The sequence below is a fragment of the Pelodiscus sinensis genome, chromosome 3, assembly GCF_049634645.1.
Source record: "Pelodiscus sinensis isolate JC-2024 chromosome 3, ASM4963464v1, whole genome shotgun sequence".
NCBI classification, from domain to species: domain Eukaryota; kingdom Metazoa; phylum Chordata; order Testudines; family Trionychidae; genus Pelodiscus; species Pelodiscus sinensis.
This window is the reverse complement of record NC_134713.1, coordinates 92429807-92452969: the sequence shown is the minus strand read 5'-3', so window position 1 is coordinate 92452969 and position 23163 is coordinate 92429807. Positions and strand designations below refer to the sequence as shown.

The 23163-nt window shown below is 42.7% G+C and overlaps 1 protein-coding gene across 7 annotated transcripts in view; it reads right to left on the bottom strand.

The window, feature by feature from the left end:
• The window catches only part of L3MBTL3 (L3MBTL histone methyl-lysine binding protein 3), a 161227-nt gene extending 146288 nt beyond the window's left edge, over nucleotides 1-14939 (bottom strand). For 2 of the 7 annotated variants that reach the window (XM_006118587.3, XM_025182380.2), the window contains exon 1: nucleotides 2308-2432. The gene's annotated coding sequence lies outside the window, so the exon portion shown is untranslated. Of the gene's footprint in view, nucleotides 1-405; nucleotides 699-1422; nucleotides 1728-2307; nucleotides 2433-14781 lie in introns of those variants that run through there. The other 5 variants (XM_075924145.1, XM_006118582.3, XM_014571273.3 and 2 more) reach the window with 5 other exon arrangements.
• Between the last annotated feature and the right edge of the window lie 8224 nt (nucleotides 14940-23163).

Here is a 23163-nt window from a genome sequence, read left to right as displayed (position 1 = left end):
GCTGCCCAGGCTGCTAGAGGCCCTTGCGCAACAACGGCTCAACACGAGGCTTAGTAAATAAGCTCGGGCAAAGCCTGCCCCGCGTAATTCAAGCGCCAAGGAATGTGTTTGGCCCGGTGGCTGGGGGGGGGGGGAAGAGGAGGCCGAAGCGGACGCTCCTCGCTCAGCTGCCTGCCCGGCCGCAATGCCCCCCACGCCGAGGGCGAGCGCAGCAGCGAGCGCGCAGTTGTGGGGGCAGGAACCGGGTGCAAAGCGCTCCTGAGGAAGTTGCATAACGAGAGAGGGACTCTGCTTGTGCCCCGGCCCCCAGTGATTTCCCCACCCCCTTTCTGCAGCACTGGGCCGGGATCCTGGCAGAGGACGCTGAGTGTTCCCTCACGCAACCCCCGGCAGAGGGAAACTTACCTTCTCCTCCCCCATCCCCACGCCCGGGGAGGAGGGCGAGCGCTCTCCGGCAGACTCTGGAGATTTGCTGGTGAACCCTCCTCGCTCGCGCTCAGCCAATCTCCAGAGTCCCCTGGAAGAGAAATTACCCTCCTTCCTAAGGGGAAGGTAAAGGCAGAGCTGCGGGAGGAGTCGCCCTCCCCCAGGAGCCAGCTACTCTCCGCATCCCCAGCCTCCCGCCTTGGGGAGGCGCAGCCAGACCCTCGCGAAAAACTTTTCTCTCACGCTCTCGGACGCGTCCGCTCCCACGATTGGGGGGGGGAGGGACTGGGGGGAGGAGTAACTTGAGTCCGCCCCCCCACACACGCGCGCGTCTGCTCCCCCGGCCCCGCTCTGTGTCCCACGTTGACTCCCGTGGCTGGGGAGGGGGAAAGGGGGCGGGCGGACGCTTTGTGCGAGCGCCTTCCACCCCCACCCCACCTCCGACTTGCTGCCTCATCACCCATTACAGCAAGTGGCTGGTAGATATCCTGTTATTATGCACAGTGGCTGCAGGAAGCGGTGAGGTGAGAGGGCAGAGAATATTTTTGCCCCCCCCCCCAAAAAAATCTATAGGGTCAGCAACAATATCCATAACTTGTGGAACAGCCGCCCCCACGCTTAGGCACACATTTCCACACGTGTTAGCACACACGCAAGCCGCCTCCCAGAAGCCTCCCAGCATAACCCCACAGTCCCTAGTGTCACAGCAGACAAGCCCCCCCCCCCACACTCAATCGTATAACACCCCCTCCCCCGCCCGTTGGAGAGCCACTCTGCGCCCCACAGCTACAGCAGAGAGAGCAGCTCCGCACACGCCACCGACAGGAACCAAACACGCTCCAGCCAAAGTGCCCCCCACCCCCACCCTTTGCTTTAAAAATTGCCAGGAGCTTCTTTTTCTTTTCTTTTTTTTTTGGTACGTGTATGTGTGTGCAAACTTTCCCCAAAATGGCGGAAATTGGGAGATGATATTTTAAATATCCCTCACCCACTCACACAAAGTGCAGAAGCAGAAGAAAACGCAAACTCTCTGCCGTGCGCCGAATAGGCCTTTGCACAAGGGACACGCTGCACGTTCAACCGGTATATCCCGGCAGCCGCCACCTCTCGCCGCTTCAAACGCGAAAATCGGGGTGTGAAAAAGCCCCTGTCTTCTGCCCATGGCCCCCCTGCAGCCCTTACGCCTCTCTTTCTTGGGGGTGTCGGGAACAAAGAGCACAGGGTGGGCAAGGGGACCTGCCAATTCGCGCCCCCTCCCCTCCGCGCACATATACACCCCCACTCCAAAATCCCAGCCGCTGTACCCACGTTACATTGTTCCTAGCGCCACAGCAGCGCCCCATAAGTGTCATTAAATGGAGCTAACTGACAAGCTCATTGGTGGGGCAGGTCTGCAAAATGTTTTTCTCTTTCCGCCTCCCTCCAATCCCTCCCCCTCCCCACACACACATACATTTCCCAGCTCCTTCCTCCCTGTCGTCCACCCTTCGTGTGTTTGGGAAGAAAAAAAATAAATACAAGGCACCTCTCGCTCTTTCTTTTGTTCCTCTTTCACATTCACACACTTATTATTTAGGGACATCGCCAGTGACCCACCCGCTCTCCAGCCACTTGAGAGTCACTTGCCCTCTTTCCCCTACATTAAGTTCCACCCTTGCTGCCCGGGGAGGGGGAAAAGAAGCCTTCTACCCCCCACACCCTTCTCCGCTTCCCCAGATATGTTTCGTAAGGAAGGGAGAGGAGGTGCGTCTCCCTTTATCTCTCGCGCGCTCTCTAACTTTCATCTTCACCTACGGGGAAAAATTAAAACCCATCACCAGCCGTTTGCATTGCACCGCCCTAAAGGGGTTACAGATTAGATCAGAACCAGCCGCTTCTTACCCCCCCAATCTCTCTCTTTCTCCGTCTCTCGAGTAGTCCTGACAAATATGGTCCAGGGCTGCGGGCACAAGTGAGCATGCGCCCGTGGAGTCAGGGCTGGGGAAAGGGGAAACTGCTGCTGCTGCCGCTGCCGCCGGGGTGTCTCATTCTTCCTCCCCTCGCTCTAGCTGCCGCTGCGTCTGAGCCTCCGGGAAGCAGCAGCAGGAGCAGCAATAATCAGTGTTACCAAAAATACAGCCACAAACAACAGCTACAGCTTAGGTGCATCATCTCCACTGATTTAATGCCAACGTTGAAGGAATAATAAGGAGAAAAATGCAGCAGCCGTTTACTATTTTTAGGTTTGGGATATCTTTAAACATTACTTTTCTTTACAGGGGAGGATCAAATAGTAATAAGTCCCATCAGGTACTATTAAATCTGTGCAGATTGTAGTAGGAGTCTGGAAAAAGAAACGTTTGTATATATAGGAATATTCCTGCATAGGAAAAAACCACAATAACTATAGAAGTAGGTGAAGCATGGGTACCACCATGACAATAATTATGATCCTGATCTTGCAAGCTGTTCTATGCAAGCAGACCTTCACATTAAATAGGGACACTCGATATAAGTTCGAGGGGGGTCTGCCCCATCTAGCTGAGCACAGGATCAGTACCTATATTTTGTTAGATAAAAATATTGTTCGTGCATTGCTAAAATCTTCAATAATAAAGGGACTTTATTTAGCTTGACATCTAATTAATTTATACATTTAAAAAATAATTTCAGGTATCACAGTTGCATGATCACCCTTGTCAACTTCTGTAAATTCATTAGTACAACATCCTATTTTTTACCAATAACTTTCTCTCCCTTATTGAGGTACAAAAAGGACAAAAAAAGCTGACAATTAAAAGCCCCTAATCAGCTAGCACAGACCCCTGCACCCAAATGGAGTCCTAGCCTGGAAAAACCCATTGAATTCAATGCAGCAGTATATGGGAATAAAGCCGAATTAACTGTACAGGGCAAATGAAATTGACTGTACGCAGAGTGTTCTCAAATGTACAAAGTAAACAAACTAAAAAAAAAGACAAAACAATCATTGCAGTTTTAGGATCATAGAGGGTCCAAACAATAAGAATTTTCAGACAGAAGATTTACTTTTTTCTTTGCATTTGAAAAAAGTAATCAAAAGTGATTTTTCAGCTTTTAATATTTTTTTCCATTATTCTTGTATACATAATGTCTATACGTTTTCAGATTTAGCATTTTGTGATTCTTTTTGCTCATCTTTCCAATGACCCACACTAAAAAATGACCATGGTCCTGTAATTTGAAAATGCAAATAAAGTCATTGGCAGCATCAGGACCTAGTGATCACAACACATAATGAACAGAAATAAATATTTCAAGTGGATGACAAATCTCAGCACTAAACATTAACAACAATAAATTACTGCATGACAACAAATGCCTATCCATGATGGTCAAGGACATCTAGTTACAAGGTCTAAACAAAAAGCAAATAAAAATAATAAAAGGCCATGGTTATTATAAATGGAATTTATTATATACGTATTGAAGTAGGGCTCTGAAGGCCCAATGAAGAGTGAGATTCTATTGTTCTGGGCACCATACACATGCATAACAGTACACGGTTGTTGTCAGGAAAAAGAGCTCTTTCAATCTGGGCCCCCATTCACCAAACTATTTCTTTAAGAATATACATAACATGGGGCTACTCTCGTGCTGGAAGTTATGCACATGCTGAACTACCATGGTGAATAAGGTTCTTACCATGGCTCCATCCCGCAGTCAATCACTTATACATTTAACTTCACTATCATGGGTAGAAGTAAATGATGGAAGTAAAGTCAAGCCCATGCACATTTGCTGTACTGGGACACCAATATGGCACATAACAACTGAGACACATGGCTGACATTTCTTATAGCTGTTTAGGCCAGATACTCTGCACAGGAATCAATTCCACTAAACAAACATATAATAAGGAACTAATTACAGAAAACACATTAGCTTACTTAGATAACGGACATACTTTAATACAATAGAATTGAACTAGTATAGAAAACAGATCCAAAAAGAAATAATAAATAATAATAATAATTTTTACTTTAATACAGTGAAGTGTGAAGAACCGAAATTTTCAAAAATACAGAGTACCCATAGTTAAGGCTATGATTTTGTCATAGTAATTTTTAGTAAAAAGCCATGGACTGTTCACAGACAATAAGCACAAATTCATGGAAGCTCATCATGTTCTGTTGTGACTTTTTACTAAAAATAACTCTGACAAAATAGGGAGTGAAGGGATCCACTACCCACCTGCTGCACTCACAGAGGCTAGGAGCTACAGGCCCCCACTGCCCACAGAGGCTCAGAGCATCGGGACTGGCTGCTGAGAACTACTGGGATCACCTACTGCCCTTGGGGTTGTGGGGTCCATTGTCACCTATGAGTAGCTGTGAGTGCACGGGTCTGCAGAGCTCCAAAGGCCACCCATGTGGCTGGGTGCTCTGGGAGGTCCCCACTACCCACAGTGGCTCAGAACTCCAGGGCCCCTCTCTGTCTGCTGAGCTTCCAGGGCCACCTGCTGCCCGAAGAGCTCTGGAGGCCACCTACTGGCTGAAACAGCTCAGAGCTCCCAGGTCATCTGGTGCCCTCAATGGCTGGGAGCTCCAGGAGTCACCTGTGGCACTTTGGACCTCCAGTGTTTGGAATTCCAAGCTGCTGGAGAGCCTACCCATCACTTGTGTGGGCTGAGAGCAGGGGGGAGGGGGCTGCCACAGCTAGAAGCTGTGGTGCTTCTGCAACAGAGCTCTGGCACCTACAGCTGTGAGACTGAGCAGAAAATGTCACGGGGGTCTTTGGAAGTCATGGATTCTGTGACCTCTATGACAATCATAGCCTTACCCAGAATTCCAGCTGGAGTCATTGGACACTCCTCTGAAAATCGTTCCCAGTGTTATCTAGATGTAGGCAAGTACATACCAAATTAGATTTTTCACTAAGTTTTAAATTAGGTGGATCCTTCAGAAAATACCACATTTTAAACGTAATAGAATTCTATACTATTTAAACTAGTGCATAGGTCATTCCACATGAATTGTTTTTTTCTATCACTTTGGTTTTCCCTCATATGCTATATCATAGTGGTGTTTTTCTTACTAAGCTGAGTAAGGAATATGCATCATAAGGTACTCAATACATTTCATCTATGTTTGAAATATTTTGCCTCTTTTTCCTTTGAAGATTGAAAAAAGGAAACTTCAGTAATATTTCTAAGAATTTCTGTTGCATTCTAATCTAACTCACTAATATAAAAGATAGATTTCACTAGTTTTAAAAAGTGTGTTCATTAAGTTTAAACATTTTTCAAAATATTAATATTGGTGAGTTTGAAAACTATGCATATCATTATTTTGAAGTTAGAATTGAAAACCAAATACTTAAACTTGAATCTAAAAATTTAATCACAGAAAATACCTTGCCTCGGCAGTTTTTATTAGACATCTGTTTGATTAGAGAAAAAAGAATTACAGCTTAACTAAGTTTCTTGTTTCTTCTCTTTTTCCATCTTTCCCAAATTCCTATTCTGGCAATCCTACACATTTTCAGAAACAAAATAATGGGTTAATTATATACTGTAAGCAACAATATATTATTTAACTGTGTTCTTGTAACATTACCATTTTTATAACATAAGTACAGATAGCTATACTATAGAAAACATTGCCACTTCAGCTGGCACTTTTGTTGGCAGATGTTAAGATGAAATGCCAAGGATTGAATAGGCACTGAAATACACCTACCGGTTTATCTCTCTGGTGTGGTTCTTCTAAGTCATAATTAAGGTACATTGATTGTATAGTATGTGAGAAATTTGAATTTTCTAGTAGCTTTCTTCACCTTGTGAAATAAAAAATTATCTCCAATGCTGTCCAAGAACTTCTTGGATAATCTGTTCCCTGCTGTATCATTTTCCAACAGAGGTCTGGATAGCTGAAGTCCCCCATCACCACCAACGCATGTGCTGTGGTTGATTTTTTTTTTTTTTAAACCTCATCCACCTCTTCTTCCTGGCTAGGTGGTCATGCTCTTTTCACAGGTGTAAAGAGAATAGGCACATACTACACACAAGCAGTGTTTATAAAGGCAACCACTCATCTCCCTGGTTTTTTACCCTATTGGGAAAAGATACTGGCCCTTTACTTCTTTAATCTGAGGGCTTCCCTTCAGCTGCATATGAGGCAGCAGAGCATGACACTAACAGATTTTCTCAAACTGTCACCTGAAAATCACTAGTTACTTTTGAAAATATAGGATTATATATTTAAATACGTGAAAGGAAGGCATTTTTATAAGACAGCACAGGGACAAACAGTATTCTTAAGGGTGCAGCTGCATTAATAAAGGCTCTGTCTTACAGTTCTTGCTTAACAAAAATTCACTGTCATTTGTGACAAATGGGGAGGGGTGCTCTTTCCCCCATTTTCCCCTGGAATGCTTTTTTCCAATAATTAAATACAAATATTTTGTTTTAAGAAGGCTGTTGGTAATTATATCACTGGTCACAGGCAGGAGCATCCCTAGATGAGCTGCAGGTAACTGGCGCCCTAGACGAAATGCGCAATCAGCGTGCGATCGGTGCCCCCCGCCTCCAAAGCCCTCAACGGCCATTTGTGTTGGCGCCTTAGGCAACCAACTAGTTCGCCTGTATTGGCGGGCCGCCACTGGTCACAGGTTGCCAAAGAGAGAAAATGCAAGTGCCCAAACATAGTTGCACCGTTAGGGTGATAAGTGTCTGGTATATATGAGACACTGTCCCCACATCTCAGACTAAGCGTGAAAGAATCATAAGATGCCACCTCAAGATGAATATAGACAAGAGACCGAGGGTACTAACAAAAGGGCCAACCCATAATCATGACAAAGCTGAATAAAGATTTGCTTGAAATTAATAGTACTTTTGCTTCTGTAAGGATTGCAGAATTGGAATCACAGCAAGACAGGTATCCACTGAGACTGCAAAATGTGTTTTATATGAAGAATAGAGAGAAAATATGCTCTGTTAGATATTAAATCCAGCACCCAATATAGCACAACAGGAAGCACTTCCCCTCCTTGTTAACATTCTTCCAGTAATGTCATGTCACATCCATACGCAGAAGTAACATTCCGCTAGCATCTGACAGGCAGTAAACAAAGAACCCTAATGGGATATGTTTCCTCTGCCTCCTCTATACTGGCTATTCAAAATGGGTGAAAATTAACTACAGTTGCCACCAACTCTGAGTCATCAGGTTTTGTGCAGGAAACTCTTAAGAATTCTTCAGGCTAGAATAGTGGCTGTTCCTCTGTATTTCCTGCAATGGAATAGAGTGGACACGCCAGGGATGAAATACTGGCTCTAATGAAGTCAATGAAAGTTTTGTTATTGACTTCAGTTGGAACAGACCTTTCCTGGCAAGGAAACTTTTCACCAATCTACTTCATAAGGATGAAATCTGGTTAAAATACCATCCAGTATTTCGATTATGATAAGCAGTGTGAAGTAGTGATCTTAAACACTAGAAATTATCTTCCAATGAGGCAGCTTAATTGTATTCATCTTGCTACAGTGGTCAAGGGGGACTAATACAATCTCGTGGAGAATTCAGTCTCCTTTTACCACACCTACCTAAATAAAGCTGCCTTAGATGTATTACTGTTTTCCCATAGTGATCAAGTTAGGGTACTACTATGCTCAATGTTTAATATGCACATAATAGCCGGTTTCATTATGTTATGTTACTCTACTTTATAATTTACCAAGAAAGTAATAGCCAGTGAAAACAGAACTGTTACATAATAAGTGTTCAAGTGGCGCTGAACTCTTGAAAAGATCACTATTAAAAATTAGGTTAAGTGATCTGTATCACATTTCACTTAAATTCCGCATAAAAAACCCCTGGTTTCTGAACAATATCTCAGAGCTGGATTCTTGTGCAAAATTAAAATTCTCTGGAAGCTTCCAAGTAAATTGGTCAAGAACTGTAGGATTTGATTGAATACAAAAATGAAAAACACAGCTATTGTGGTACTGCATTGTTCAGCTGGATATATCTAATCTATTTCACTTGGTCTCCAGATTTTAATGTTCAGTAGATATTTGTACTGACCATGCATACATTAGTCATAGCTGGAGGCTTTGGCAAATGGTCAGGGCACAATTAGGATTGTAAGCACCCGGGAAAGCATGAAAGAGGGTTTAGGTCTTTAGCATCCAAGAGATGGTTGAGGTATTTGGCACCAAGTATAGGATATATTTCTCCTCTTTTCCCTTATGAGAAGATGTGCAAGAGACTTGTAATTATGGTGGGACCTTGAATGCACCTGGAACACTGTGCACATGTTGATTTGTTAGTCACATGAGCAATCTCATTAAGTCAAGTTGACTACTTGTGAGTAGTCACAAGCACATGCTTGTGGGTCTGGGGACTTAGTTTCTAACCTAGCAATCTACACCACAAACCAGCCTCCAAAATGGTGATGTTCTCTACCGACCCAAAACTTCTGCTTTGACAGGCATAAGAAGGGGGACACTCCAAGCATCCATTCAGGGAATAAAGGATATAAGTCAAATGTGTCTGAATGAGTAAGTAAAGTTTGAAATTATAGTGGGTTTAAATATATAAAAATGCTGGAATAATTTTTTTCATGTCTCAGGAAAATATTTGCTTCCCTCAACAGACTATAAATCAAGATACAGCTCAGAATAGATTATGTTTTAGCTGCACTATAAAAGCTCGCTTAAAAAGAGGCTAGCCCACATGTATAGTGCCAGGATCGCACTAAAATAAAACAGTATTTTCATAAATCAGAAGGGCTCTACAGGATAGTTTTTATATAAGAACCCCATATAATATGAGATCTGTAATGTGGATGGATCTCTGACAGTTTACATGTGTAAATGCCAGATAACAGCCTTTACATCAACTTTTTGCTCTTCTCGTACAATACCACCTACAAAATAGACTGATTTCCAGCTTTCATAAAATCATAGAATACTAGAACTGGAAGGGGCCTTGAGAGATCATCAAGTTCAGTTCCCTGCCCTCATGGCAGGACCAAGCACGGACTATATCATCCCTGATAGATGTCTGTCTAACCTGCTCTTAAATATCTCCAGTGATTGAGATTCTACAACCTCCCTAGGCAATTTATTCCAGTGTTTAACCACCCTGACAATTAGGACGTTTTTCCTAATGTCCAGCCTAAACCTCCCTTGCTGCAGTTTTTCCTAATGTCCAGCCTAAACCTCCCTTGCCCATAGCTTCTTGTCCTATCAACAATTTTCTCCTCTCCTCCCTGTGACACCCTTTTAGATTCCTGAAAACCGCTATCATGTCCACTCTCGGTCTTCTCTTTTCCAAACTAAACAAGCTCAATTCCTTCAACCTTGCTTCATAGCTTGAATATTATTACCTGCATTTTCATTGGAAGAGCCCATGAAAGGGAGCATGGTTTAACCAAAAGTGGGAACATAGAATAGCAAAAGTCCAGTCTGAATTAGTTCTGATCACAAGCCATTTCTGAAATAAACTCTAATATTGCACGCTTTTATGTATGTTGTTATATGTCAGGGCATAGCTCTAGAAGACACTTTTCTGCACACTTTGGGAAATCTGCACTGGGGAAGTTACACCGTCCTAGATAGACTGGCTGAGGATAAGTGTATAGTCATGTTACATGCTCAGTTAAAATTTAAACCAGAGGTAGTAAGTATATGTATTGGTTTCTCTAGAGGAACTCTTGCCTCTATCCTTGTGCATATTTTAAAGTCTGCAGGTGTCCTTAAGTAAGTCCCTGTTGTCATTATACATTACAACCAATTAAAGCTCCAGTTCATTGAAAAGCTGAAGGGTAAATACTGCAAGGTGGCGAAGTGGGACTTGAGGGCACCCTGTGCTTCTTTAGACACAGTCTTTAGAGACTTAAACACTATTACATATGTTCACAAGCCAACTAACAAATGTTCATAACTCAGTCAAATCAGAACTAATTTCTCCCAGATGAAGGCTATGTCCTGCTCCTCAGTGATAGCTATTTCTATGCCAATTTTTGCTTTTTAAAACCTCAGCCACATTGGCTATAGCGGTGCAGGTTAAAAAAATAGGAAGAATTATTTTGTAATGGAAAAGTATTTTTCTGCTCATTCTCTCCAAAGATAAATGGAAATCAATTTTGGCAGAGAGTAAGCATGGAAAATTTCAGACACAAAGTATTTCAGTAAGTTACGAGTGACTGAAAAATAGGGTATTAGAATGGAAACTGCTACATAACCTTAATTTCACTTGCTGCCTTGTTTCTCCTGATATAATCTATCTAGCTATCTATTAGAGATTTGGGTGACTGTGAGTCCATCTGTCTGTCGGCAAGTTTGTTGAAGAACTCCTCCTAAACCGTAAAAGCTAGACCCATCAAATTTGGTTTGCATCTTCTTCTTAGCCTAACTTAGGGTACGTCTAGACTACAGGCTTTTGTCGACAGAAGTTTTGTCGACAGTATCTGTCGATAAAACTTCTGTCGACAAAGAGCGTCTAGACACATTCAGTTCTGTCGACAAAGCAAGCTGATTTGTCGACAAAACCCTGTAGTCTAGACACAACCCTACATGCAATAACACCTTCTGTCGACAGAACTCTGTTGACAAAAGGCGTTATGCCTCGTAAAATGAGGTTTACCAGCGTCGACAAAACTGCTGAGTTCTGTCGACGTTATGTCGACAGAACTCAGCGGTAGTGTAGACGCAGGTATAGTTTTGTCGACAAAAGTCCACTTTTGTCGACAAAACTCTGTAGTCTAGACACACCCTTAAAGCAAGATCAGGGTTTGGTTGTGCCAAGAAAACAGGATTTGCCTGGAATTCTATTGTTTTCTGAGCCATGGAAAGGGAAGGGGCTGATCAGAGAGGAGATCCTGCACAGTGACCAGTGGGGACAGTGAGCATGGGGGACACTGCACTATAATGACCACAGGCTGCAGTTACACTAGGAAGAGTGTGGACAGCTGGGGATGGGGCTCGCCATCTCCAAGTTCCTCCCCCGCAGCCTTCAGCCTCTGTGCCAGACTAGGCTATGTCTACACTGGCAGTTTCTTGCACAAGGGTTCTCGTGCAAGAACTCTTGCGCAAGAAAACGTCCACACTGCCATGTAGGAGATGTGCTTTTGCGCAAGAGTATCTATGGCAGTGTGGACACTCTCTTGCACAAGAAAGCTCTGATGGCCATTTTAGCCATAGGGGTTTCTTGTGCAAGAAATCCTTGCCGAGCGTCCACACTGGCCGCTTGCGCAAGAGCTCCTGTGCAAGAGGGCTTACACCTGTTAAAAAAGAGCATAGCTCTTGTGCAAGGAGACCTCTCTTACCACGCCGTACTGTAAATATCCTTGCGCAAGAGCGGGCAGGCAGTGTGGACGCTCTGCGGATTTTTGCACAAGAATGGCCGTACTTGCGCAAGAAGCTGCGAATGTAGACATAACCTGGAGGGGGAAGTCCCATTGGCCTCATCACTGCAGTCCCCCATGGAAGCACTGCAAGGGCCAGGCAGCACACAGCCGCACTGCGGGAGCCACAGCCCACCTAACCATTGCAGCTGTGCCCAACCAGCCTGCACAGCCCCCCCCCTTAGACTCCCAGCCCAGGCAGTGCTGTGGGTGACCGGCCCGTGTGGGTTCTCCGCAGACCCTGAAGCCTGGAGTACACCCCCGGAGCCAGCTTGCGCTCCCCTCCCTTGGCCGAAGGAATGCTGTCGGGAGGACTGCCCTCCTGGACAGCCTAGACCTGGGCAACAGCAGGTAAGTCTTTTCGTAGTCTACAATATATCAGCACATGCTTATTGAAAGACACGTGCTCAGATCTTGGTTGACTAAACACTCTATTGTCTAACAGAATAAGTACTGCATAGAAAGGGCAATGCAAATTTCTCACATACTATACAATCAATGTACTTTAATTATGACTTAGAAGAACCACACCAGAGAGATAAACCAGTAGGTGCATTTCAATGCCTATTCAATCCTTGGCATTTCATCTTAACATCTGCCAACAAAAGTGCCAATGGAGTAGTAATGTTTTCTATAGTATGGATATCTGTACTCTGAGGACTACTCCAAGACCATAAGCTCATTTGATACAGGCAACATCGAAAAGTCATTAAATAATACTTTTGCTCACTACTGACCTATCCTAAATTTCAACTAATACCCTTTGGTGATTATCATTATAAGTGAACATTTTAACATTTGGCATGGTAGATCAGATAACACACTATTTTCCTAAAATGAAAGCAGGAAACTGTAGCTAAATTCTGACTTTTAAGCAACTGGCATTCCTTCTCTCCCAGACACAAGGGGTATGTCTACACTGGCGCGATCTTGCACCAAAGCGGCCGCTCTTGCGCAAAAACTTGCTGCCTGTCTACACTGGCCGTGTGTTCTTGTGCAAGTAAACTGACGTTCTACTGTATGAAATCAGGGCTTCTTGTGCAAGAACTATCATGCTCCCACTCAGGAAAAGCCCTTTTGCGCAAGAGGCCAGTGTAGACAGGCAACATGAATTTCTTGCGCAAGAAAGCCCGATGGCTAAAATGGCCATCGGAGCTTTCTTGTGCAAGAGAACATCTACACTGGCACGGATGCTTTTGCTCAAAAGCACATTTCTTGCGCAAAAGCACATGCCAGTGTAGATGCTCTCTTGCGCAAATGTTTTTGCGTTAATGTATTTGCGCAAGAGAGCATCTACACTGGCATGTGCTTTTGCGCAAGAAATGTGCTTTTGCGCAAAAGCATCCGTGCCAGTGTAGATGCTCTCTTGCGCAAATACATTAACGCAAAAACTCTTGCGTTAAAAGTATTTGTGCAAAATCTTGCCAGTGTAGATGTAGCTGCTATGTATTTGTGAGAGACAGCAACACTATAATGGTCTCGTGCACAAAGTGGAAGTATAGTTAAAAAAACAAAACATGATTGAGAACAAATATTCAGAAAACACCAAAGTGACTGAGGAGCATAAATCAAATTGAAAATCAGCATAACTGACTTTCAGTGGGGATTAAGCGCCTCGGTGTCTAAATCCCTGTTGAAAATTAGACTTATGCATTGCCATGTTGAGCATGGAAGCATCTAAATACCTTTACAAATATGGGCCTGAGATACATGAAATATATATAAAACCTTATGATGGGGGCAGTGAGTCTGACTTGTAATTTTGGAACTTTGAAGATTATAAATACTGCTTAACTATTTTGAAGATTATATTAGAGTTGTATTTTTATTGTTTTTCATAGATGTTCATTAGGCAACTTATTTTGGATCATAAAGAAGTATGGTATTTGACACTAAGGGTGGTATATAAAATAAAGTAACCGACTCAAAATCTCAAGAATATAGATTTCTAACACTGCCAGCGGAATAATTAGCATTCTCTAGAAATGTTTGCAATGAATAATATACATTTTATACGCTATTAGTTCTAAACGTTTTGTGAAGCCTTGACAGATGTCTAAAAAACAAAGCATTTCAAAATAGTAAAACACTAGAAAGTTTAGCTGTCATTGCCCAGGTCCTTAACTCCATTAATTTTTGTTTTTTGGAAACTAAAACGAAAATGTACATACCGTACTTCATTTAAATCATTGGTCTTGGGTGAGGCTTGGGAGGAGGGATTCAACATGCAGGCTACCTGAGGAAGAGAGGACAACCCCATCCCTCTCTCACCAAAGCTGCTTGAGGCCAGGTGAGAAGTGCCCCTCCTTGGTCACTGCAGCTCCATTGGGCACAGCCAGAGGAAGGGTACATGTCTCCCAGCTGGGGCAGGTCCAGGTACATCTACCACCTGTGCTTCCCAGCCAGAGTGAGAAATGCAGCAAGTGAGCAAGTTCCTGCACAAGAGGGCTTACACCTTGCAGCTGTTTGGGCCCCGTGCTCCCCATGCAGCACAGGCCATCCAGAGGGAACAGCCAGCATTACAGCAACAGCGCCGCCCAGAGGGAACAGCCAGCATTTCAGCATTACCGACTCTGACATTGGGCTACTATATATATGATGGTTATTTCTCAACTGTATTCCTGTAAATATACCCAGACACAACACTGAAGTTAGATGCTCTATGAACATGGAAAGAAGTTACTTATCAGTAACTAGTGTTTTTCACAAAAAACTCTTCTCAAAACCACAAATCATTGGTTAACTTGTTTACTGGCTTACGAGCTACAAAACTGTCCAAGAGCATTTTGTTACTAGAGAGGGGGAAAATGTGATTCTTTGAAAGACTATTCCTTTTCACTTTTGATCCTAACCCTTGTACCTCAATTCGTCTGCTAAGTAATTCTGCTTCTCGGACAGATACACTCATCAAGAAAATCCTAGTTCTTAATATTCAAGTTACACAAAATAAGTGCTTCCTAACAAAACAGAGAATATCCCTACCCCTTTTGATAGTCCAAATTGATGCTATTTTGACCATAAGGGTTTGACCCAGTGTGGCAGAATCCCTACTCAGGCCTCTTGGTCTGGGACACCTTCTGGTCCACAAATCAGTCGGAGAGCCTTCTGGTGAAATCACCGATGCTTTTATTGTCAGTTCCCACCATCTTCTATTTACAAAGTTTACAGACAACTTCACCAACTCCTCAATCTACCTGGGAGCACACTTCCTCTGCCTTATATAGCCCTCGCCCAGTGAGGCCCACAGCTGCTTCTAATAGCCCTTCAGGCCTGGGCTTGCTCAGCTGTTTTCCCTCAGCCTCTTTAGCCAGGCTACAGTGGCAGAGCTCTGGCTTAGCCAACAGTCTGTCGCACCCAGCAAGAAGAAAAATCATGAGGTATTATTGCTCCAATCCAAGATATAGTGAACTCTGCTGCTCTTCTAGATGAGCTTTCAGCATATTTATATTGTAATACCCTACAATAACTTGAGAAATAGAATTACACAATATATATTATAGCAACATCCACAATGAGGGGGGAGTTACAAACTGATTGTAGCATATAAATTATCTTATCCAGATGTATTCAAGCTGATTTAGAAGGTGAAAGTTATAGCGTATTGTGCCAAAACAGCTTAATAGTTGGAAATCCTCACCCTCAAAGCTCCGGAACTATATGTTTTACCCATTTGATGATTTCCTGAGCTCTTTGCCCAAAGGAGCTGAAATGGCAGCTTCCCAACTTTGGCTCATCTGAAGCTGACAGCAGAAACTTCCAAAGAACTTGGAGTTGGGTGAGTGTCTAAATTAAAGTAGGCAGGACTGCAGCTTTCTAATGTGTATGTGTGAGTATAACAAATAACAATCACATACAGAATGCAGTAAGTGAATACAAAAGTGGTCTTCTCTTCAGGCCTCAGTAATTCCAGGGGAATGCAAACACATTTGAAAGAGAATTTGCGGATAGAAGCTTGTCACAGTTTTGTTATAAGCAACAAGCACTACGCTGCTCAAAGATTTGGAATCTTAGAAGTATTTTCATGGGAGACAATAATTTGACTGAAAGCCTGGGAGTGAAAATAGAAGAGATAAATCAGACAGGGAACCAGGGGATTGGGAACTCAGACTGACTGGGCAAAGAGACTGAGAAGAAGGAGTTGTGGGGAAAACTGCGATTGGCTTAACAAGCGGATGGGGGAAGAAAGGGAGAGACAGAGTGGATGGGGAAGTTGAAAAGAATGGGGTAAAAGGAGTCAAGCTTGGAGATAGTAGACAGAAGAGTCTATACCCACTGGAAAATACACTCCTGCAGAGTCTGGAAGAGAGCCCATGATTTTTGAGTCTCACATTTATTCCTCAGCTGTGGGGAGGGCAGGTCAGATGATAAGAATGATGGTTTCAGAATTTCTTTTTGGTCATCCAAATAAATAAATATGCACACCTTCTCCTCTCACTAAGTGATTGAGAGTAGGAACTTGAATCTGGTCTCTCATACCCGGAGTGCCTAACCACCGAACTATTGGCTATTCCTGTGTGCCTTTTTCAAAAACAAAACAAAAATTAACCCCCCCCAAATCTAGTAATAAAAATCCATGAAACACACTTACAAAGGGTACATCTAGACTCTGTTCTTTTTTTGAAAGGAGATATGCAAATTTGGTGCTAATTTGCATGTCTTCTTCCGATTGCTTTTTCGAATGCATTTTTTTCCAAAAGTGAAAGCAGTTTAGACTGGGGGATGGGGGTGGGGAGGGGAGGGTTTGAAAGAACCCCCCTTTTTTGAAAGAACCCTGTACACCTCCTTTTGTAAGGAAGGTTTTTTTCAGAAAAGAGGGGCGGTTGTTTCGGAAAAAAAATCCGTCTACATTGCTTTCACTTTTGAAAACAAAAGCTTTTGAAAAAGCAATTGGAAGAAGATATGCAAATTAACACCAAATTTGCATATCTCCTTTCGAAAAAAGAACGTAGTCTAGAGGTACTCCAAGAAGCATGCTGGTCCACTAGAGGGCAACAACCCACTATTGCTAACAGCTATATGCTTAGGTGAAGCGTCAGAGGGCTGTGGAGTATGTCTAAAGGCACAAATCCTGCTGATGACCCATTGATGTGAGTCAATGTGATGCCACATGATGGAATTTGTTTTTTCAGTACTTTTTTATTTTAAACCTAGGAAATCACATACAAACACAATATTATGGCTTTGGCTACACTGTAGAATTGTATCATAAAAAGCTTTGTTAGCAATCAAAAAGCACTAAAAGAAAATTGGTATTGCGTGTTCACACTATTCTCGGTCTGTTGTCCGAGCGCATCCACACTTGGGGCACTAGGATCAACAGTGAGGAACAGTGTACTGTGGGTAGCTAGGCCTTTGGGGAAGGCAGAGTGAATCTCAGTGCATCATGGATCCAGGCTCAGTATCCCTGGATTGATTGATTTCTGTCCTGGCATTCCATGTGCTTCCATCTCTGGTTTGTAGCATTTTTCCATAGCCTTTGTTGGATGTTTCTCCCACCATCTGTGTGTGAAAGGATGGATCTTGCTTTGCTCTCCAATACTCTGCTAGCTGTCAGTAACACACTGTGAATGGCAGCGCAGTTAATCATGAAGTTCCTAACTCAACACGAATGCCTGAAGTGCTGTCTGACATGGATAGAAGCAATGGGCATTCATGGAACTGTTGTATATGGAAGACTATTGTGGAGGACCGTTGTTTTGGGGCTTGGTAAACTATCACTGAGAGGTGGGATTGCATTGTCATGCAGGTCTGGGGTGACAGAGTGGCTACAGAATTTTTGGATCCTGTAACTGTGCACAGAGCTCACCACATCCCTGCAGCTGGGTCCACTGATGTGGGAGGCAAAGGGAGCAAATGCCTCAGGGCCCTATAATTCAAAGGGACCCAGGGCTCCTGACTGCCATCACGTCTACTGTGGTTGCAGCTGGAGCCATAGGCCTTTAAGTCGCTGCTGGAGCTCTGGGTGACATGCTTTAGAGCCCCAGGTGGCACACCCCAGATAGCGCTGAGGTGGAGGCCCCGTTCCTTCCACCTGAAGCCCTGACCCTTCTGGAAGCACGGAGGTGGCCTTCCCCGCACCTAGACATTCAAATGAGAGCTGCCATCATCATGGAAAAGTGCATGGTGATTGCAGTGCGGAAGCTGGTGACTCCAGACTGCGATCGGTCAGTCATGAATCAGTTTGGAGCCGAGAAGTCTGCCATTGGGGCTGCAATAATGCAAGTGTGCAAGGCCATTAATCATATCCTACTACTAAGGACCATGACTTTTGGCAAGGTTCATGAAATAATGGATGGCTTTACAGAAATATGTTTCCCTAAGTGCATAGGAGTGATGGATGGCATCCATATTCCAATTTTTGCACCAGAGCACCTTGCAAGGGAGTACACCAAAAGGAAGCAGTATGCATGCACTTGTGGATCACTGCAGATGTTCCACAGGCATCAATATGGGAAGGTCCGGAAAGGTGCATGATGCATGTATCTTCGGGGACTCTGATGTGTAGAGAAAGCAACTAGTGAAGACTTTCTTTCCAGACCAAGAAATCACAGTGGAGGATGTTGAAATGCTCATAGTGATCCTGGGAGACCCAGTAAACTCCTTATAGCTATGGTTCATGAAGACTTGCATAGGAAACCTGGATAGCAATAAGGGACGGTTAGACAATAGGCTCAGTAGGTGCAGGATGACCGTAGAACACCTATTTGGCAGATTAAAGGCATGCTAGTGATGCCTTTATCGCAGGTTAGATCCCAATGAGGTTAATATTTCATGGTCACTGTTGTATGTTGCACACTATTTGTAAAGGTAAGGGTGAAAAGTTTGCTCAGGGACGGATTGCTGAGGCAGACTGCCTACCCACTGATTTTGAGCAGCCAGGCTATGTAAGGGCAAAACAGAGGGGCAATTGGAATCAGGGTGGCTTTCGGTCAACACTTTGAAACTAAGAAGTTGTAATGTATATTACTATGCTCAGGACTGCAGTGCTTAATTAAATCACGTTTATCTAGGAAGCACTTGTGATTTTTGTAGCCTAGAATTCCGTGAAAGCAAATGATTAAACTGTTTTTCTATGTGTTGCTGCCACCTGCTATCACAATTTGAAGGAAACAAATAAATATTACTTATTCAAAAACTTTACCTTTATTGCACAGGAAACACCAGCCGCGCACACACACGTGCCTGTGCTTGGTGGAAGAGGAGGCCTGACTTTCAGAGTTGTGTGTAACTCCAGCTATCATTTGCACTGTTCCAGCAGCTTTGCAGTGATCTAAGGGGTAGAACATCTGCTGAGTAGATCCTCCATTGTCAGCTGGGAAGATTTGACGTGAGCGCTCTAAGCTGAGTAAATAGGAAGTCGAATTTCAAAAAATTCCCTAGGTTTCAAAAGGGTGCTAGTGGATGGTCATTTACCTCGCTGCAGGGCAGTGGAGTTGGAACTGCTGACCAAAGTGGACATGATGGGCATTGTGTGACGCCTTCTGGAGGCCAATTAAAACAATAAAATCAAGCATGATGTCTACAATAAATACGACACTTTTGCACAAAAAGCACTATATTCTTGTTGAGGTGGCTTTATTTTGTTGCCAAAACTGAAGAATTTTGGCAACAAAAGTGGCATTGTAGTGTGTATATGAGCTGCCTTTTGCAGACAAAACTCTGCAATATAGACAAGGCCAAAAAGACCGTTGTTTATGTTGCAAAGTCAAGAATTTAAAAGTTAGGAAATATCAGAATTAATGTACTTGTATGCATTTGCATACAGTCTTGAATAACATTATTATATTTTTTCCCCACATAGGGCCCCCATCCCATTCAATATGCTAGACTGACCAGTTCTGAGGATGAATTAAAAATGCATAGTGAAGCAGACTTGTCTATAAAAATACTGCTTCATTTTTTTTTACAGAAATTGGAAAGATTGTAGGGAATGATGCAGTTCATTACAGGAAGAGGGAGGATGGTTTCATGGTTACATCGGTAGAATTGGATTACATTCATGACTTTGCCACAGAGTCCTTCTGTGATGATGGGCAAATCACTTATGCTAAATTTTTCCACAGGTAGTCTCCAGTTGTGTGTCTCTCATCATCTTGGTCTGATGTGAAAAAGTGCTGAGTGTTTGCAGCTGCAACCAAAGTTTATAAACACTGTGCTTTGAACACAAAGTTCTATATCATGGTCTGAAGTAAATAGGATGAAATTAAATAAGGACAAATGCAAAGTACTCAGTTTAGGAACGAACAGTTAGTTGCACATATACAAAATGGGAAATGACTGCCTAGGGAGGAGTGCTGCAGAAAAGGAGCTCAAAGTCATAGTGGATCTCAAGCTAGGTTCAAGTCAACACTAACACTCTTGACAAAAAACCAAACAACATTCTGGGATGTATTAGCGGGAGCGTTCTAACCAAGATGCAAGAAATAATTCTTCCGCTCTACTACAGGATGATTAGGCCTCAAACTGGAATATTGTGTCCAGCTCTGGGCATCACATTTCTGGACAAATTGGAGAAAGTCCACAGAAAAGCAACAAAAAGTATTAGAAGTCTAGAAAACATGACCTATTATGAGGGAAGATAGATGAAATTGTGCTTGTGAATTTAATATACTTCATATTATATACAATTTAATTCAAATATCCAACTTATAGTTAAACATATAAATCCACTAATGAATAAATCCATAACATGCTTAGTTTTCATTTTGCTCACATGGAAAAAGGTGTGCCTCACTAACTTGAAGACAGATGAAACTGATAGATGCTTGTCTTGTGTATAAGCCTTACTCCTCCAGTAACTACAAACCATACAATGCAAGGTCAAATCTCTTTCAAAATAGATGAAATTTAAATGTCACTATTTCATAATACATTTCATGTTGAATAACTCAACAAACAATTCTTTTTTGGATGCATGGGCAACTACAGTGATTTGGTTTTTTTTTGCCTAGCTTGAACAGTCAGCTAAATCCTAGGGGGATTCTTGTAGTTTTTTGGTTATCTGCTGACTCGTTTCACACAGGGTTTCAATTAGGTTCTTGATTTAAATGCATAAGGAGAGAGCAATAGTTCTGGAATGAGAAAACTATTATAGTTAGCATTTACTGAATAACCTGTGTGTTATAACTAAAACAAAACTCTCCACTTTTGGACAGAAACCAAAGAATGATTTGGAGTTACAGTAAAATGACTTGTAGACAATCATTTCAGTGGAACAATGGCTTAAGTACTGAACATTCGTTTCATTTTCAAGTTCAGAACTACTAGGCTTGAGTTGTTAGATACACAACTAAGGTTTACAAACTAGTGGCAAACAGCAATGTTTTCAATCCCAAAGTGTGGGGAGAGGGTGGGCTGCGGGGGGGGGGGGGGAGGGAGAAGATTTCTTGTAGTATTGGGTGAAGACAAGGTTTACAATAAGGATGTACAAAGTCTTTTAAAAAAGTAACCATGTAATCACTAAAAATCTTAGCGGTTTTATGCGCTGTGGGCTCTGCAGTATAAAACTTAGCTTTATACTGCAGAGCCTACAGCAAAGCCGCCTCAGGAGCAGGGCCCCAGGGAGGTTTTGCTGTAGGCTTTGCAGCCAGCTCACGCTGGTAATGGTTCACTCCTGAGGAGCCAAAGCATGTAACTTGCGGCACAGGGGAAAGTGGGCCCATTCAGCCCTGCTACGGACAGGGGCTGCTCCAACCCCTACTGGTTAACTGGAACTGGTTGCCCACCCATTAAGATTATTCAGTTAACATCCCTAATTCAGAACAGTCTCTCATATCTATTTAGTTGTCTAGGTTTAGTTGTTAGGGGAGATATAGCTCAGTGGTTTGAGTATTGGCCTACTAAACCCAGGGTTGTGAGTTTACAGTAATCCTTGCAGAGGTCATTTAGGGATTTGGGGCAAAAATTCATCAGGGATGATACTTGGTCCTGCCATGAAAGCAGGGGGCTGGACTCAATGACTTTTCAAGGTCCCTCCCAGTTCTAGGAGATAGGCAATCTCCATTATTTATATATATATTTTTAGGTTATTACCACACATCTAAGCACCTAGCTGCATAATTCTCTGCCAACTCATGCTGTTTTCACTTTTCTACTAAAAGACTAGCTTACCTGGAAAAACATAGACAGGACTGATTCTAAACTGTTAAAACTCCAGACACACAAAGCCCACTGAAGTTGTTGTGATTTTTACAGCTCATGCTCTAACAAACCAAAAATGTAAAGAAAATGGTCAAATCCACTAACAAGGCGGATTGGAGGTAAAAATTAGTATTTGGCTGTTCAGTATAGATTTTTACTAAGACAGCATCAACATTTCTAAGAATCCAAACTGTTTCGCCTCTTCATTTTAAAGTGTGTCACGTCCAGCACACGTGCATACCATGCTACCTTCCATTAAAGGATCTCAAACCATTTTCTACATGTTAATTAATTCTCACAAACCTCCTGTGAAAGAGCGGTATCACCACCCTTTACTGATAATTAAACTGAGGCACAGGGAGTCTGAAATCTGCTCACTTTTACAAAGAGCCTGTGGTAGAACCAGAAGGTAAAAAGCACAACTGATGATTCCCTGTCCTATGCTTTAAACACAAGACCATCCATCCCCTCCCCTTCAAGGATGGTTGTCAAATAAGAAATAGATGGTGTTATACTAAATATGCATGTGTGTGTTAAATGTGCACATAGAGTTTTGATAATATCAAAATAAAGACTCAATCTCATTTAAAAAGTGACTAGTGTCTGCTATGAATACTAACACAACACACTGTAAAACAGTATTGCAGACAGTAGTGTTTTGGACTACTGCTCTAGAAAAACTTGACAGCAGTTTGGCTGCTGATGTGCTGAGACCACTGGTTATCATGTTGACCAATATTGCTACATTGTTGTGCTCCCCCTTTTGACTTTGGATCTGGCTCCCAGCCCCTCTCCACCCTTGCAATTGCTGCTGGAGGTGCTCATTTCTCAAGGCTTCTCCATTCACACCTCATTCATTTCAACAGGACAATCAATGAAAGGGGAGAGATCTATTCTTCTCCTAGAAAAAGACATTTTCCTATTCCTAAGGCCTATAACATAAAGGGATTAATACAAACTTGAACTGAAAACATCATCCTGAGAAATAATTTGCTCTTGGAAACCATATACATGTTGATAAATCTCTGCAATATTTCCATATAACCATGTATCATTCTCATATAACTTTATATGAAGAGAAACTTTGTAAGTCTTTATATAGATAGATCTTGTATAGATCTTTGTTGCTTATATACCATAGAAACGTTGTATTAATCCCTTTATGTTATAGGCCTTAGGAATAGGACAATGTCTTTTTCTAGGAGAAGAATAGATCTCTCCCCT